Consider the following 15,302-nt stretch of genomic DNA (forward strand, 5'->3'; position numbering starts at 1 on the left):
CCTGGGGCCAAGGAATACATCAAGTGGGACCCTAAAATGAGAGCAGCTTTGGGGGGCAAGCTGAATAACTTACGCATCCCATCATCCTGAGAAAATACTTGTTGTCCTCCAAAGACACAGCATTAAAATACCCTCTCCCAACACAAGCCAGTCTTAAATCGGACATTTCTTGAAAACACACAATCGGGAATTTTCCTGCAGGAGCTGCCATCTTCAACTGCATCAAGACATGAAAACTTGGCAGCTAAAAAATTTATACACTTCTTTGAATATCTTCCACAGGAAAATAATTGAAGGAAGAGATAGCACAGCACAAAGAATGTTGACCATTCACGGTTTTCTGAACTTCTCTCATTGGAGAAATAATCCATTATCGTGTGACATTTGGGGGAAGGTTCTCAAGAGGGTGTCTACCCATTTGGGAACTCAGTGAAATTACCAGCACATTCTGCATTTGAGAGCTCAAAGTTTTATAAATAATACATGGGCAATCTGGATAAGAATTACAAATTTTTAAATTTCACAATTTCATTTCTAATGCTGGATTTATAGGCATTCCCGTGGGGTGTAGTTTCCTCCTCATGGTAACAACACAATCCTTTTAGCCTAAATAATTATTTAATTTAAATAATTTGTCTATGTAGAAGGATTCATGAAATGCAAATAGCACATTGCCTAATTTTCATGTTTCCCCGACCACTTTACAACACCACATACGGTTTCAAACTACAAAGTCTTTAACCCAAACAAGACCCAGGCAGGTTTTCAAAGACCCATATAGCCAAGCAAGTGTAGGTTTGACAGGGGAATCCCAACTTAGAGTTCTTGAGTGCTTGAGATGGAGAGAGGGGAGAGTTATCCACTAAGGATTGTCTCTATTTCTCTCCACAGTATCATGCACGGTGACACAACCAAGCCACAAAGCCCATGTAACAACACAGCTCAGGGTTGAACCATCTCATCCCCACCAACTCCCCTGGGCAGGAGGCTGCCCAAGATGCCTGGTATCTCTTCTTTCCGGCACAAGTACATGGAATATTTATATTTATATCCACAAACTGATCCATTCAATCATCCAGGCATATTTACACGAATAGAGCATATGGGCAGATAAGCCGCGCGCGCGCGCGCGCGCGCGCGCGTGTGTGTGTGTGTGTGTGTGTGTGTGTGTGTGTGAGTTCTACCCACTGCATCCTGCTCAGGCTCTGCGCTTTGTCTTGCTTGGGGTCACCCATCACGAGAGCAGTGATGCTAGGGAGGACACCGGCCAGTGCAGCCCCTTCCCACTCTGTATTGGTTCCACGTGAGTGCGGAGCTGGCAGGTCAGAGACTTGGGGAAGCCCAGCTTCTCGCAGTGTCTGGGTGGCAGTGCGCGAGATGCGGGGAGGGGGGTTGATGGGAGGGCTGGGGAGTATCGAGGCGCGGCCGCCCGAGGCCGGCGGAAGGCAACGCCCTCCTCTGTCGCCGCGGGGTGGCGGCGCCAGCCTCGGGCATGGCTTCGCCAGGGTAGGTTTCCCGGAGCCGCCGAACCCCGCCGCCCCGAAATGGGGAAGCTCGAGGTGGGGTCTCCAGCACACCAGTGTTACTGAGAGTACAAGCAGAATTCCCGTGCCTCCTCTCTTCTTTTAAAATATTCGGTAGTTTCCCCCAAAAGGGCCACTTTGAGTGTCTGCTTGTGGGTACAGATGTCTGGCCCCACCTGGCATTAGGGAGACCCCAGACACCCAGCAAAGTTTCCTCCTGTTTGCTCTTGCTGTGCCCCAAGTTTCCACTCGACTTGTATGCCAGCGTGGAGGCGGAGGATGAAGGGACTGGTCAATTTAAGCCCCAGGTAGCTCCCGGGAAGTCGAGCTGACGTTAACAGGTCAGTCCCAGGCCCAGAAATACCGGCAAACCCTCTCTCCCGTGGCACCACCTAGGTCCAGCACCTAGAATTCCTTGTTGTCTCGCGGGACCAGACTAGGGGCGCCGCCCCCAGTGCAGCACGCAGAGTCACACTCAGGGACTAATTCAGGACTGGCGCCCTTTCCTATCCCCCCCGTAGCAAACTCGAAGCCCTGAATCCTCCCAAAGTACTTGCCACTTGGGGGTGGCCCCTCCCCTCCCCCCCAAGCCAGAGCTGCAGCAAAGCCTCAGCACCCGGACTTCCCGGAGCCAGGCAGCCCGCCCCGCACAGAGTCGTGAGCCGCTCCAGCCTCCCCCGCGCGCGGTGACTCCCTCCCTGCGCACCGCTCGTACTCTCACCACGCCGCCGCCCGGCACTGCAGCACCGCGGGGAGGAGGCGCAGGCGGAGGAGGGGGAGGAGGACCGCAGCGTGCAAGCCCGGAGCCACTTTCCCGCCCCTCCTTTCTTCGCTGACACGCTCAGAGGAGTCACCACTCCGCGCGCTGCAGGCGAGAGTGGCAGACGGAGGCGGCCCCAGGGAGAGAGCCCGAGCGACGCCCGCGTGGCGGCTGCTGCAGCGCTGACACCACCTAGGGCAAGGGGTCCCAGGCGGCTGGAGCGGTGAGTGAGGGACCCCGGCAGCGGTGGCGGGTTTTCCCGCCGCCGCCTAATTTCCCTTCCCGACCCGGGAGCCGAGCGCTGGAGCGTGGGGGAACTTTTTGCAGCCTTGTAGAAGCTCAACTTCGCCCCGAGTGCCCCTGAGGAAGAGGTTGCAGGTGCCTGGTGCTACCCTGTCGGTCGCCTTTGCTGGAGCGGGACCGGCGAATTCGGGGTAAAGAAGATGGGGTGACCCCCGGTTGCCCAGGACAGATCAGGGGAGGCAGGCGCACTTTAGTCCGGATCCCCGGGGGAGGCGGGTGGGCGCCAGCGGGGATTCGAGAGCCGCCCCCGCCTTCCGTGGGGACCTCCACCGTAGTTGGCTTACGTGGTTGGACGGGGAAGGGGAGGCTGAATCCAAACAAGAGGGTTCGAGCCCCCAGCGGGATGTCTAGCCTGTACCCCGACCCCAGCTTTGGGCTCAACTTTTCGGCGGGGATCCCTCTGCAGACGTGCGGGCGGAGGGAGAGAGGAGAGAGCCGCATTGGGCGCTGTGGGAGCCTGAAAGAAACACCCAGTCTTAAAAAAGCTATTCCACGGAAGTCCCCGAAGCCCCCGTGCGCGAGAACCCGAGAGGGATGGAGAACAGGGAATCCCACGGGGCTGTGGCTGTTTGTAAGTGCCGCACTTCATTACATACACTACGCCTTCATTCAGCAAAAACCTACCGAGCGCCTACTGTGCTCCAGGTGCGGCTAAATAGACCTACTGGCTTGAGGCTCATTGCGGGAGAGGGGCTATCACCCGTAAACAAGCTACCGGGGTCATCTCAGGTGGTGGTGAGCGCTGTGGCGGCGATCACCCAACCCATTTGACTCTTTCAATTCGCAGACTCTTTCCCCTCCGCCTGGGTTCTAGAACTGGGAAGACTTTTCTCTGGCTTGTCGCGGGGACCCCTGGGGGCTGGGCCCACGAAGGTTGCGGAACATGGTGATGAACTTGTAGAGCAGCGGGCACCCCACGGGAGATGCACAACCCGGAGCCTTGCTGGGGGCGTGAGGGGAACTCAGGCGCCGGGCGCGCGGGGGTGGAGGGGGAGGGGCTGAGTCACAGGGGCGGGAGGGGCCGCCTGGATGGCGCGAGCGGGCGCGGGGGGGCGCTCACGTCACCCACTACGTGTGCGAGTGATGCAAATGCAGACCCACTAGGGGCGGGCGGGGGTGGGGGCTGGAGGGCAGGCGGCCGAGTCTCGGTCTGGGAGCGCGCGTGTGTGCGTCAACGGCTCCCCGGTGAAGGATGCTCGGCAGCGTACCCGACGCAGACAGCGCCCACCGGGCGGGGCAGCGGGGACGGCGGGGGCCACTGCGGCGGGGGCGACGAGGAAAGCCCAGCAGGGCCGGGTCTGCGGGCGGCCCTCCGCACCGCAGTGCGCCGCAGTGCCGGGAAGGCTCCGCAGCGGCCAGGCGCTCCCCGGGGGATCCAAAAGATGGGGCGTCTTTTGAGGAGCGGCAGCAGGGATGTCCCGATGGCCTCCTCTCTCGCTAGCCCTCCTTCCTAAATATTGAGTTGACTGTCAGCGCGAGAAAGTTGTTTCAGTTTAATTCTTAGCCTTAATCCTGGAAAAGAATTTGGCATTCATCTCTGTCGTTCACTCGCTTTTCTGTGGCAAGTTCCGGCAAGTTCCGAAAGGCCTCGTGCTCGTGGCAGGTTTTCCTCGGAAAGCTTCGATGCTGAGGTTCATGAGATTCGGTAGTGCGCACCCACTCCTTCACCGTTCTTCCGCAGTTTTGTCAGGAGACCAGGCCTCTAAGTGGGGCTTGAGAACGGCCTGCAAAACAGTGTGCCGCATTCCTCTTTTATGACATAAAAATGTGTGTTGAAAGCAGTACTAGGAAAGCATAATCCCGGTAAAAAATAAAAAGCCCAATCCGTGTTTCATTTTATTACTATTTTTCAAAAAGACCCCACTTGCTGGAGACCTCATGGCAAAGGTGTTTCTGTTGGCTCTGCAGAATGAGTCCAAATCTGCAGTATGCTTGTCAAAAGGATTCAAAGCGCGGGAGGTGGAGGGAAGGAAGGGAGGAAAACAGAGAAGCAGTCATCAAAGAGCCCAGCGGCAGAAATCCTAGTCCCCACTTTCCCAAGTATCCTATCACCTGGGACTAGGGACTTACCCTCTTGGGTTCATCCTGCACATTTAGGAAGTGTGAAAAATAGCTCAGACTAGCTCTTCTTACAAAGTTGTTTTGAGGACAAAAGATGATGGTCTCTGAGAGATTTGGGCCTACAAATTCTCTATGAATGGAAAATATTATGAAACAGTCCATTTAATTTTATCTTTTTAAAAATTCTGGAGACATTCACCACTGCTGTTCCTTTAATGAAATTTAGCCTTCAATGTCTGCAAACGCAGACAATAGACTTTTCCTAACAGTCTTATATAAAATCAGATGCCATTAGCTGCTGTCTGGAGGAGGAGGGGAAAAAAAAGAAAGCTCTGGATTATATCTGCGTGTCTTTGGTAATGTAGTCGAGAAAGCAAATTTATGTTTCATGACCCAATGACAGTAAAAGTAGCGTCTTTGGTCCCAGCAGCAGACTAGCCTAAGAGCTTTTAGGTAAAAATTCTGCTCACAATTAACCCAATCATATTCCTTAAGTGTGGAAGGTGCCTCAGACAACAGGAAGCAGTTTCCACCCTTAGGAAGATTACCACAAAGAGTATCATAATGTGCAATATATCATGTGAACCACAAGTCCCAGAAAATCCATTTCCCATTATTAGGGATATTATCTCTTACTCTAATGTAAACTTCCTGATGATATACTTCAGGAATAAAAACATCTGATTTGTCAAAATGCCGTCCTAGCCATTCACAATGCTGTTATTCATGTGACTCAGACGTAATGGTAGATAGCTATGAATGGTTCAAGTTAAAATGCCCTTTTTATTCTGTGCACTGTATCAAGGGAAAACCTATGAGTCACCAGTGCCTCTTGATTCCTTATGCTGTGGGTTTTGTCTGACCCATGGTTTACAACATGTATATCGTTACCCATTTAACACAAACTTGTCATTTAGATTAAGTCTGTCAGTAAACTTAAGAGAGGCAGGCCCCCCATCTGTGTGCACCTTTGGTACAACATTGCTAAATTGTTTTTGGTTTTGATTTGCTTTTTTCAATTCCAGCCCTATTGAGCAACCAGTGTAAGTGTTGCAGTGAATTTGGAGCTTCTTTATTTGACACAGCTGAAATAACAACAGGGGGTCAAGTTACTATTTATCCTTGCTGGAAATATGTCTTAATGGGGCATAAAGACACCATTTGCTTTTATCACGAACACCCCTTGTAATCAGGGACACTTGGTGCGAGTTGCATATCATCATCTCTTCCTCTGTTAGGGAGAATTGAAGAATATGAAATAAAAGGAGAGCAGTGAACAACATTGCTCCCCATCAGGGAAATCCAAATCAAAACCACACCCAGATACCACCTCACGCCAGTCAGAGTGGGTAAAATGAACAAATCAGGAGACTATAGATGCTGAGGAGGATATGGAGAAACGGGAACCTTCTTGCACTGTTGGTGGGAATGCAAACTGGTGCAGCCACTCTGGAAAACAGTGTGGAGGTGCCTCAAAAAATTAAAAATAGAACTACCCTATGACCCAGCAATAGCACTGCTAGGAATTTACCCAAGGGATACAGGAGTACTGATGCATAGGGGCACTTGTACCCCAATGTTTATAGCAGCACTCTCAACAATAGCCAAATTATGGAAAGACCCAAAATGTCCATCAACCGATGAATAAAGAAATTGTGGTTTATATACACAATGGAGTACTACGTGGCAATGAGAAAGAATGAAATATGGCCCTTTGTAGCAACGTGGACGGAACTGGAGCATGTGATGCTAAGTGAAATAAGCCATACAGACAAAGACAGACACCATATGTTTTCACTCTTATGTGGATCCTGAGAAACTTAACAGAAGACCATGGGGGAGGGAAAGGAAAAAATATTAGGGAGGGAGCCAAACCATAAGGGACTCTTAAAAACTGAGAATAAACTGAGGGTTGATGGGGGGTGGGAAGGAGGGGAGGGTGGTTAATGGGTATTGAGGAGGACACTTGTTGGGATGAACACTGGGTGTTGTATGGAAACCAATTTGACAATAAATTTCATATTAAAAATAAATAAATACAATTTAAAAAAAGGAGTGCAGTGGATTGGATGGTTTAGTACTTTCTGGTTCTAATATTCTTTCCCTCCATGAAATGCAGAAATATATGATGACTTTTGTTTTAAAAAAGTTTAATTCCAGTATAATTAACATAGTGTTATATTAGTTTCAGGTGTACAATATAGTGATTCAACAATTCTCTGCATTACTCAGTGCTCATCATGATAAATATACTTTTTAAAAATTTTTTAAAAGTCTATTTATTTATTTTGAGAGAGAGAGAGAGAGCAGAGGAGGGCCAGAGAGAGAGGGAGAGCGCAAGAATCCCAAGCAGGTTCCACACCATGAGCATGGAACCTGACAGGAGGCTCGAACTCATGAACCGTGAGATTATGACCTGAGCTGAAACCAAGAGTCTGGCACTTAATTGACTGAGCCACCCACGCACCCCAAGATAAGTATACCCTTAATCCCCTTCACCTCTCTCACCCATCCCTCTACCCACCTCTCTTCTGGTAACCACCAGTTTGCTATATTTAAGAGTCTGCTTTCTGTCTCTTGTTCATTTATTTTGTTTCTTAAATTCCACATTTGAGTGAAATCAGGTAGTATTTGTCTTTCTCTGACTTATTTCACTTTGCATTATACCAGTTGGATCCATCCATGTTGTTGCAAATGGTGAGATTTCATTCTTTTTTATGGCTGATATCCCATTGTTTATATATACCACATCTTCTTTAGCCATTGATGAGTGATATTTTAAATTTGAACTTTGCTTATAAGTAGAATATAAGAAGTGTTTTTTATTAACTCATGTTCCAATTTTACATGGAGACATGGGCTCTGTTTTTGTAGAATAATTGATCTGTTAGAGTTTCTATTATGCCATTATGGTTTTTGGCTAAAACATTTTTAAAAGGCCAATTTTGAAAAATAGTAATCTCAGTTCACTGATCTCAGTAGAGCAGATATTCAGTTGAATTTAATATGAGAAATTTATTTTAGTTAAAGATTTTATTTTTAAGTAATCTCTACACCCAGCGTGGTGCTCGAACTCACAACCCTGAGACAGAGTCACACGCTCTACCCACCCAGCTACGTGCCCCTAACATGACACATTTTAAATGCTTTCTGTTGAGCACCCAGTGCATACCATGCCTGCTGTGTCGTTTCCTGTGGACACTTTGTACTACAAATGATTACGACTGGTAACTAAGAACTATACTAATGGGCTTTAGTCTTCTCATAGCACTGTGCCCTCTTATAATTCCGGAGCACAGTGAGATTTATGACTAATTAGACCAAGTGCTTTTTCTTGTTATTTGCTACTCTTTAAAAATCCTATGAATTAGAATCCTAGTATAGCCAAATAGACCGATGGTTCTCAGTTGCCCTGTGTATCATACTTTCCTGAGACGCTTATTCAAATGGAGAGGTCCGAGCTTCATCCTAGATGTTCTAAGCGAGTAGTTCTGTGGATGGGCCCAGAATATGCTGTTTATCAAGCTCTGACAAGTGGGTTATATGTCATCACCAGGGATCTACACTTGCAGGGGTACTGGAATGAGTACCTGACAGTATGGCAGGGACCCAGAACACGTGGGCTTTGTAAGTTGTGTTGTTCTCTTCAGTATTTATTGAGTCTCTCCTCGAAGCTCTGAGAGAAGTCACCTTCTGGCTAGCAAGACAGACTTAGAGATGACTAACTTCTGTGGTAGGGGTCAGAGGCGGAGTGAGCAAGATGGGTGGTTGGAAAGAACTCTGTGGAGACGGTTATGCAGATGGCATCAGAAGAAAGAGCATAGGCAGAAGGAGCAGCATATATGAAAGGTTGGTCTGGTGGCAGAAGGCTGACAACCTTAGCATGGCCTTCAAGGCTCCGGATGGTCTGGCCCCTGCTCAAGTCTGTAGCGTTATTTTGCTTGACCTCCAAACCTCTCCCAATCTAGCAACCTTCAGACATCAGCCTCCCGATGACCTACTCTATCCTACCTTCACCCTATTGACTCCTTATGCTCTTCAGACCTTAGTCATCTTCCCTTTCTGGGGCAGCCTCCCAACCCTCTCTTGGGAGGTGAAAATTCTCTCTTCTCTCACGGTTCTCTTTTCTTTCTAGATAAGACTGTTGGAGAAAAACAGGATACTCAGTGAATTTGAATTCAGATTAACAAACAATTTCTTAATCAAATGTTGCTTGGGGCATACTTACATTAAAATGTTATCTGTTGTTTATATAAAGTTTACATTTATCTGGGCATCCTGTATTTTTACTTGCTGAATCTGGCAACTCTGTTTATAAAGCTCATTAATTTTACTCTTTCTTTTTTTAAAGTGAGGTTGTTTCCTTAATGCCTGTCTCTCCCAACTGAACTCTACATTCCAGGAGGCCAAGGACAGGATCAGGGATAGGTTGTGGTTTTGTCTTATTGTTTATCCCTAGTGTCTAAGCCAGTGTCTGGAGCTTCGTAAGAGCTCAGGAAATATTATCAGATGACTTAATGAACTGTTTAACAAAACTGGTGTAGCTGTGGACAAATGTCTTAACCTCTTTAGAGCCTTGATTTCTTAAGCTGTGAAAAGTTGATGTTTATATGTCTTTTTTAGGATTGTGTGAAAAGGTTAAGTAGGGAAAACATACGTACATTTCCTAGCATGTTACTTTGCAGGCACTGTACCATAAAAGATTTTTCTCTTCAATCAGTGAGTTTTTTTGTTTTTTGTTTTTTGTAAAATGAAAGTATTCCTTCTTAATGTGTGAGATCCCACAACCTTTTTACTATAATGTGATTCTGTAAGTCATCAAATGTTTCCCGAATATTTACCAAATTCAAGGTACTCTGGAGATTCTGCTGTGCAGTTACAAAGGTCCTGTTCTCAAGAAGAACACATCTCTGGAACGGTAACACACAAGGGCTGGCTTCATTGGCCTTTGACCTATGTGGTCACATGGTACCTCAAGTTCAGAAAGGCCCTGTGTTTGGTTTATGCTCTGCCATCACCTCTTGAAATTTTTTGAATACAAGGTCAATTATGTAGCTAATACTGGTAACCTATGCATGTTTGTATTTTAGCACATGCATGGGGAGCATTATAGTCTTCATAATGACCCTTGGCCTCAGGGAACTTGGGATTTTCCTCACTTACATGGTTTATAATTGGCTGAACCAAGATCAATGTCTTTTCCAGTACACCATGACTGTCTTCACATTTACAACCACCCAGTGTGGTCTAAACCTTTGAGTGAGTATCAAGAGCCTTTAAAGAATTAGCTTTAGTTCTCCCATTCTTTGGTCATTTCCATGGACATTCCCTCCCTGTCACTGCTCCTGCAGTTGCTGAGGGATCGCAGCTTCAAGTTCTAGGTCTGGCTTTGTGGCAACACCAGGAACAATGTGCTTTAGACTTCATCTCCACCTATATTCAAGTTTTTAAATCTGCAGATCCACACAAAATAGTGATCATGGTGGGGGGAAGGTTAAAATTTTTCTAAGAGAAATATCAGAGATGTATGTTCTTTGCTTTAAATCACCCAGCTGAGTCACACAGCCCGGGATCCTTTGCAGCAGGGAACGGCCATGCATTTTGGCAGTGGGTAGAGAAGGTGACCCACTTTGTCATTTCAAGCTCTGGCTAGCTGGTTTTTAAATATACTCATTTAAATATTACTTTTTAGTAGCTCTAACCATGCAATTTTTTCTTTTTTTTAAATAATTTTTGTGCTTACGTGTGTTTGTATTTGAGAAGTGACATTCTAATAATTCCACTGGGCTCCTGTCATGTGTGCCTTCACACTATTACTGTTTTCACCATGTGACAGCATGCTTCAGTTAATGCACATGAAACACATTATGAGCTGTGTTGAACCCAAAAGTAATTTAAATAGAAAGTTTATTATTTTTGAAGTATCCAGTTAAATCTGTCACTGGGGTTTCCTCTTGGCCACATCAATGTGGAGGCAGAAATACAGATCCACGCTAGCAGCCACAGTCATTTTCCTGGCTCTATTCCTACCCCAATTGTGGATTCCCAGTCTGCTGTAAAGATTCTTCACTATTTCTTTGAGTCATCAGGGATCACTCCTGTGGTCCGTGTCCCTATTTCCCTGCAGTAGCATCACCACAGTGTTGTGCCGCATACTCCCCACTGCCCAGTGCCTTGGCTCCAGTGTTGTAGAAGCTGCTGACACTACATGTGCTCTTTACGTCCCTGGAGAGTTTAGAGAATGTGTGAATATATGGGGCTGGTGAGAAACACTGCAGAGGACATGGCATCCTGTATTCACAATCAACTGTCCTTTGCACTCCAGCCCATTGTCCTGAGACCATGACTAATGGGTCTCAGATTGCCTTCAGTTTGGACTGAGCTCTTTCCTGGGAATTTCTTAGTCCCTCCCTTTCAGACATGCTCAGAAGTATCAGAATATTAAGATAAATGGTCAGCATTTTGCACAGGATGTTTTATGCATTTTATTTGTGGTAGTGAAAAATCAGAAACAATTGAATTACTTGAGTTTTTAGCAATAATTACATATTACTCTGTAAGTAAGGCATTAGTAAAGTTGGTAAAAATTAATTTCGAGATGCCTCTGTGATGATGTTTCTTAAATAGGTCTAGTTATTAATCTTTTAGTGGCTAAAACACAGTGCCACGTTTGTTTTGTTCTGTTTTGTTTTAGTTCATAATACAGGAAGGTAGTTGAAGTTGTGAGGACAGGGATTATTTTGGTGCTCAATAAAGCTGTTTTCATTTTGAATGAAAAAAGGGAACTCGCCTATAAACATCAGTACACTGGCCACTGAGAAGAACTGCTCATTGCTGACTTAGGTTATTAAAGCTGAGGACCTCTCCTCCATCCCCCCACCTCCATTCTTAATAAATCTTATGTGTCTAATAGCTGTCAAAAGCCAGTATTACTACTCAAATGTCTTGCTCTTAGGGACATTTCTCATCCTACTGTGGTTGTATATTTGATGAGATTGGAGATGGACAATTATTATCTTCCCTTCCATGGGTTTGGAATGTCCTAATGTACCTCCCCCCCCCCCCAATCCAACATACACCCACTCATGGAAAAGACTCCTACCTGCCCTTCAAGCCTCAGCTTAAAACTTCATCCATCTCCCTCCATGACAGAATTCAGGCCCCTTTCTTTGTTTCTTCCAGTCCCTTTGCAGCCATGTCTCTCGAGTTCTTCTCACATTTTGTCATTGTAGCCTCTCTACACGTGTTTTCCTAGATTCTGGGCCCCTTGAACCTTAAGAGGCCAAGTCATTGAGATCTTTGTAACTCCAGGTGCTGGACACATAGGGACTGAACATATTTTAAATAATTATTAAGCCTTTTAAATTCAAGTATAATATACAGAGACAAAAGTCTACATATTAAAGGTGTATAGCTGAATTGATTTTTACAAACTGAACACATCTCTTTAACCAACACCCAGATCATGATAGGGATGGCTCCCAGACCCCAGAAACTCCTTGCATGTCCTTTCCAATCATAAGCCTCTTCCACTATCCTGACCTCAGTCCTCTGGAGGTGCTTAAATGCAGCTCTCCCTGTCCTGTTCAGATACCCATTTTTTTTTTCATGCCCAGCATCTGGGAAACTGCTTGGCAGAGCCTAATCACTGCTGATGGACATGGGAATGTCCTGACACTATCCCCAGATGCCCAAAGTCTCAGTCCACAAGATGCCAGAGGCAGAGAAAACAGTCCCTGATTTGCTCCCCACTCTTCTGGGGAACAAAATAATTTCTTTTTAATCGATAAAGTCTCCAGATTTCTATTTCTTCTTATGTCAGTTTTAGTAAACTGCATTTAAGTAAAAAGAAATTTGTCAATTTGATCCAGATTGTCAAATTTATTGCATAGTTATTTATGAATCACTTGTTTGTTTTTATTTTGTGAATTCTGTGATTCTTGTATTTAATTGTATTTTCTTCATTGCTTTGGATACTCCTATCATTTTTTTGCATAGATTTTAGAAACTTCAGGGTCATGTGGCATTATTGTAGATTATTAAAAATGCATATAAATTATTTAAAATGCATTCTTGTATCATTTGAACATGGAATCATTGCCTGTGGTTATTCGCAAATTTTAAAACTCATGATTTCTTTTATTTACTATTAAATAACAGCCCTGATAATATCAGAATATTAGTAACTAGATAGAATTACTGATACACTTAGGTAATTTTTAAAATATCTAAATTATATAAGCCAGGTTTAGGGGAGATTCCAATTTTGTTGAAAGCAAACATGTTGATAAAAATGAAATACCCATGGGCTTGATGTGCATCTACTGGTTATTTAGCGTCTATGTGTTTGGAATCTGAACAGATAAATGAGCCATGGTTTGAATTTTGATGACAAGGGTTTTATTTAGTGAAAACTTAAACCTTATTCAATTCTTATTCCATCCCTGCCTGCCTGTACATGGATCTGTCAGGCAATGGCCGACTGCAGATTTCATCCTTTGAAGGTGATTGTAGGGGAGAAAACTCATGAAATACACATTGGCATGGTTTGTTGGAGGGTTTTTCTATATCCCAGCAACTCATGTAGCTAGTGGTTTAATATCATGTATTTATACAGTGCTGTTTAACTTTTACCTTTTCCCTGGATGGCACCCATTCCTTCTTTTTCCTATTATCCATATACTCCCTGTCCAACATTTAAATTTAATTTTTTTAAGTTTATTTATTTTGAGACAGAGCACAGAGACTGACTCTGGGCTTGATACCACAAACCATGATATCATGACCTGAGCTGAAATCAAGAGTTGGATGCGTAACCAAATGAGCCATCCAGGCACCCCAACATTATGAATTTCTTACTACTTTTTCTATTCCTCCTTTAACCATACTTGCCTCACTTGTGCTGGGGAGAATAAAAAAGAAAATCTCATTTGACAAATCAGACATTTATTGCTACATCATGGTACCTAACTAACTACTCCAAAAGTTAGTAACTTAAAGCAATATCTTTTTGCCTGTGCATCTGTGGATTGGCAGGCTAATTTCTGTTGAGCTTTGCTAGATTTTACCCAAGGTACAGGTTAGGTTCAGGTCTTTAATTCTACTTGGAGTAATTGGCTATCCAGTTCATATTTTTTGCATGGGGATGATAGAAGTACAAGAAAAATGAACGGAAACATGTGATGCCTCTTAAGTCTAGGCTCAAAAACAGTGCATGTCACTTCAACCCATGTTCCACTGACCAAAAACATATAATGCATAGGACAGTTCCACTTAACAGAGCATTGCCTCACATACTGCACAACTTTCCCGTGTTCCTTCAGACAGCCATTTAAGTGAAAATTGCATTTCTAATAACTTAGGTCTAGAACTTCTTCTGTTAAACACAAGTATTTTTTGCATAATTTTTTATATAACGTATTTTCCTTGAGTGAAACTACTTATACATCAAGGGAAGACTACAATTTGTTTTATTTAAAATCTTACCAAGAGTTGGGGTGCCTGGGTGGCTCAGGTCATAATCTCATGGTCCGTGAGTTCAAGCCCCTGTCAGACTCTGTGCTGACAACGGAGAGCCTGGAGCCTGTTTTTGATTCTGTGTCTCCCTCTCTCTCTGTGCCTCCCCCCGTCACGTTCTGTCCCCTTCTCTAGCAAGAATAAACATTAAATACATACATACATACAAATAAAAAATAAAATCTTACCAAGAGTTGCTCATCATTTCCAACAATCATGTCACCAGTAGTAACACACACTAGTTGTGATATTTAAGTTGCTACTAAGCACACCTGTATTTGTCTCCATGGGTATTTTATACATTCATGGTGATTGCACATTTTTTAAAATTATTATTTTTTTATATTTTGTTTTTATTTTATTTTCTAAATTTACATCTAAGTTAGTTAGCATATAGTGCAACAATGATTCCAGGAGTAGATTCCTTAATGCCCCTTATCCATTTAGACCATCCCCCCTCCCACAATCCCTCCAATAACCCACTGTTTGTTCTCCATATTTAAGAGTCTCTTATATTTTGTCCCCCTCCCTGTTTTTATATTATTTTTGCTTCCCTTCCCTTGTGTTCATCTGTTCTGTCTCTTAAAGTCCTCATATGAGTCCTCATATGATATTTGTCTTTCTCTAATTTCGCTTAGCATAATACCCTCCATTTCCATCCGCATAGTTGCAAATGGCAAGATTTCCTTCTTTTTGATTGCCGAGTCATACTCCATTGTATATATGTACCACATCTTCTTTATCCATTCATCCATTGATGGACATTTGGGCTCTTTCCATACTTTGGCTATTGTTGATAATGCTGCTATAAACATTGGGGTGCATGTGCCCGTTTGAAACAGCATACCTGTATCCCTTGGATAAATACCTAGTGGCAGTTACTGGGCTGTAGGGTAGTTCTATTTTTAATTTTTTGAGGAACCTCCATACTGTTTTCCAGAGTGGCTGCACCAATTTGCATTCCCACCAACAATGCAAAAGAGATCCTCTTTCTCCGCATCCTCACCAACATCTGTTGTTGCCTGAGTTGTTAATGTTAGCCATTCTGACAGGTGTGAGGTGGCATCTCATTGTGGTTTTGATTTCTATTTCCTTGATGATGAGTGAAGTTGAGCATTTTTCATGTGTTGGTTGGCCAT

General features: G+C 44.5%; 1 protein-coding gene across 1 annotated transcript in view; it reads left to right on the forward strand.

Moving 5' to 3' along the window:
• The first annotated feature begins 2,354 nt into the window (after positions 1-2,354).
• Positions 2,355-15,302, forward strand: part of SV2C (synaptic vesicle glycoprotein 2C) — a 220,469-nt gene continuing 207,521 nt past the window's right edge. The window contains exon 1 of the mRNA XM_047861652.1: positions 2,355-2,506. The gene's annotated coding sequence lies outside the window, so the exon portion shown is untranslated. The remainder of the gene's footprint in view (positions 2,507-15,302) is intronic.

Source organism: Prionailurus viverrinus, chromosome A1 (genome assembly GCF_022837055.1).
Source record: "Prionailurus viverrinus isolate Anna chromosome A1, UM_Priviv_1.0, whole genome shotgun sequence".
Lineage (NCBI taxonomy): Eukaryota > Metazoa > Chordata > Mammalia > Carnivora > Felidae > Prionailurus > Prionailurus viverrinus.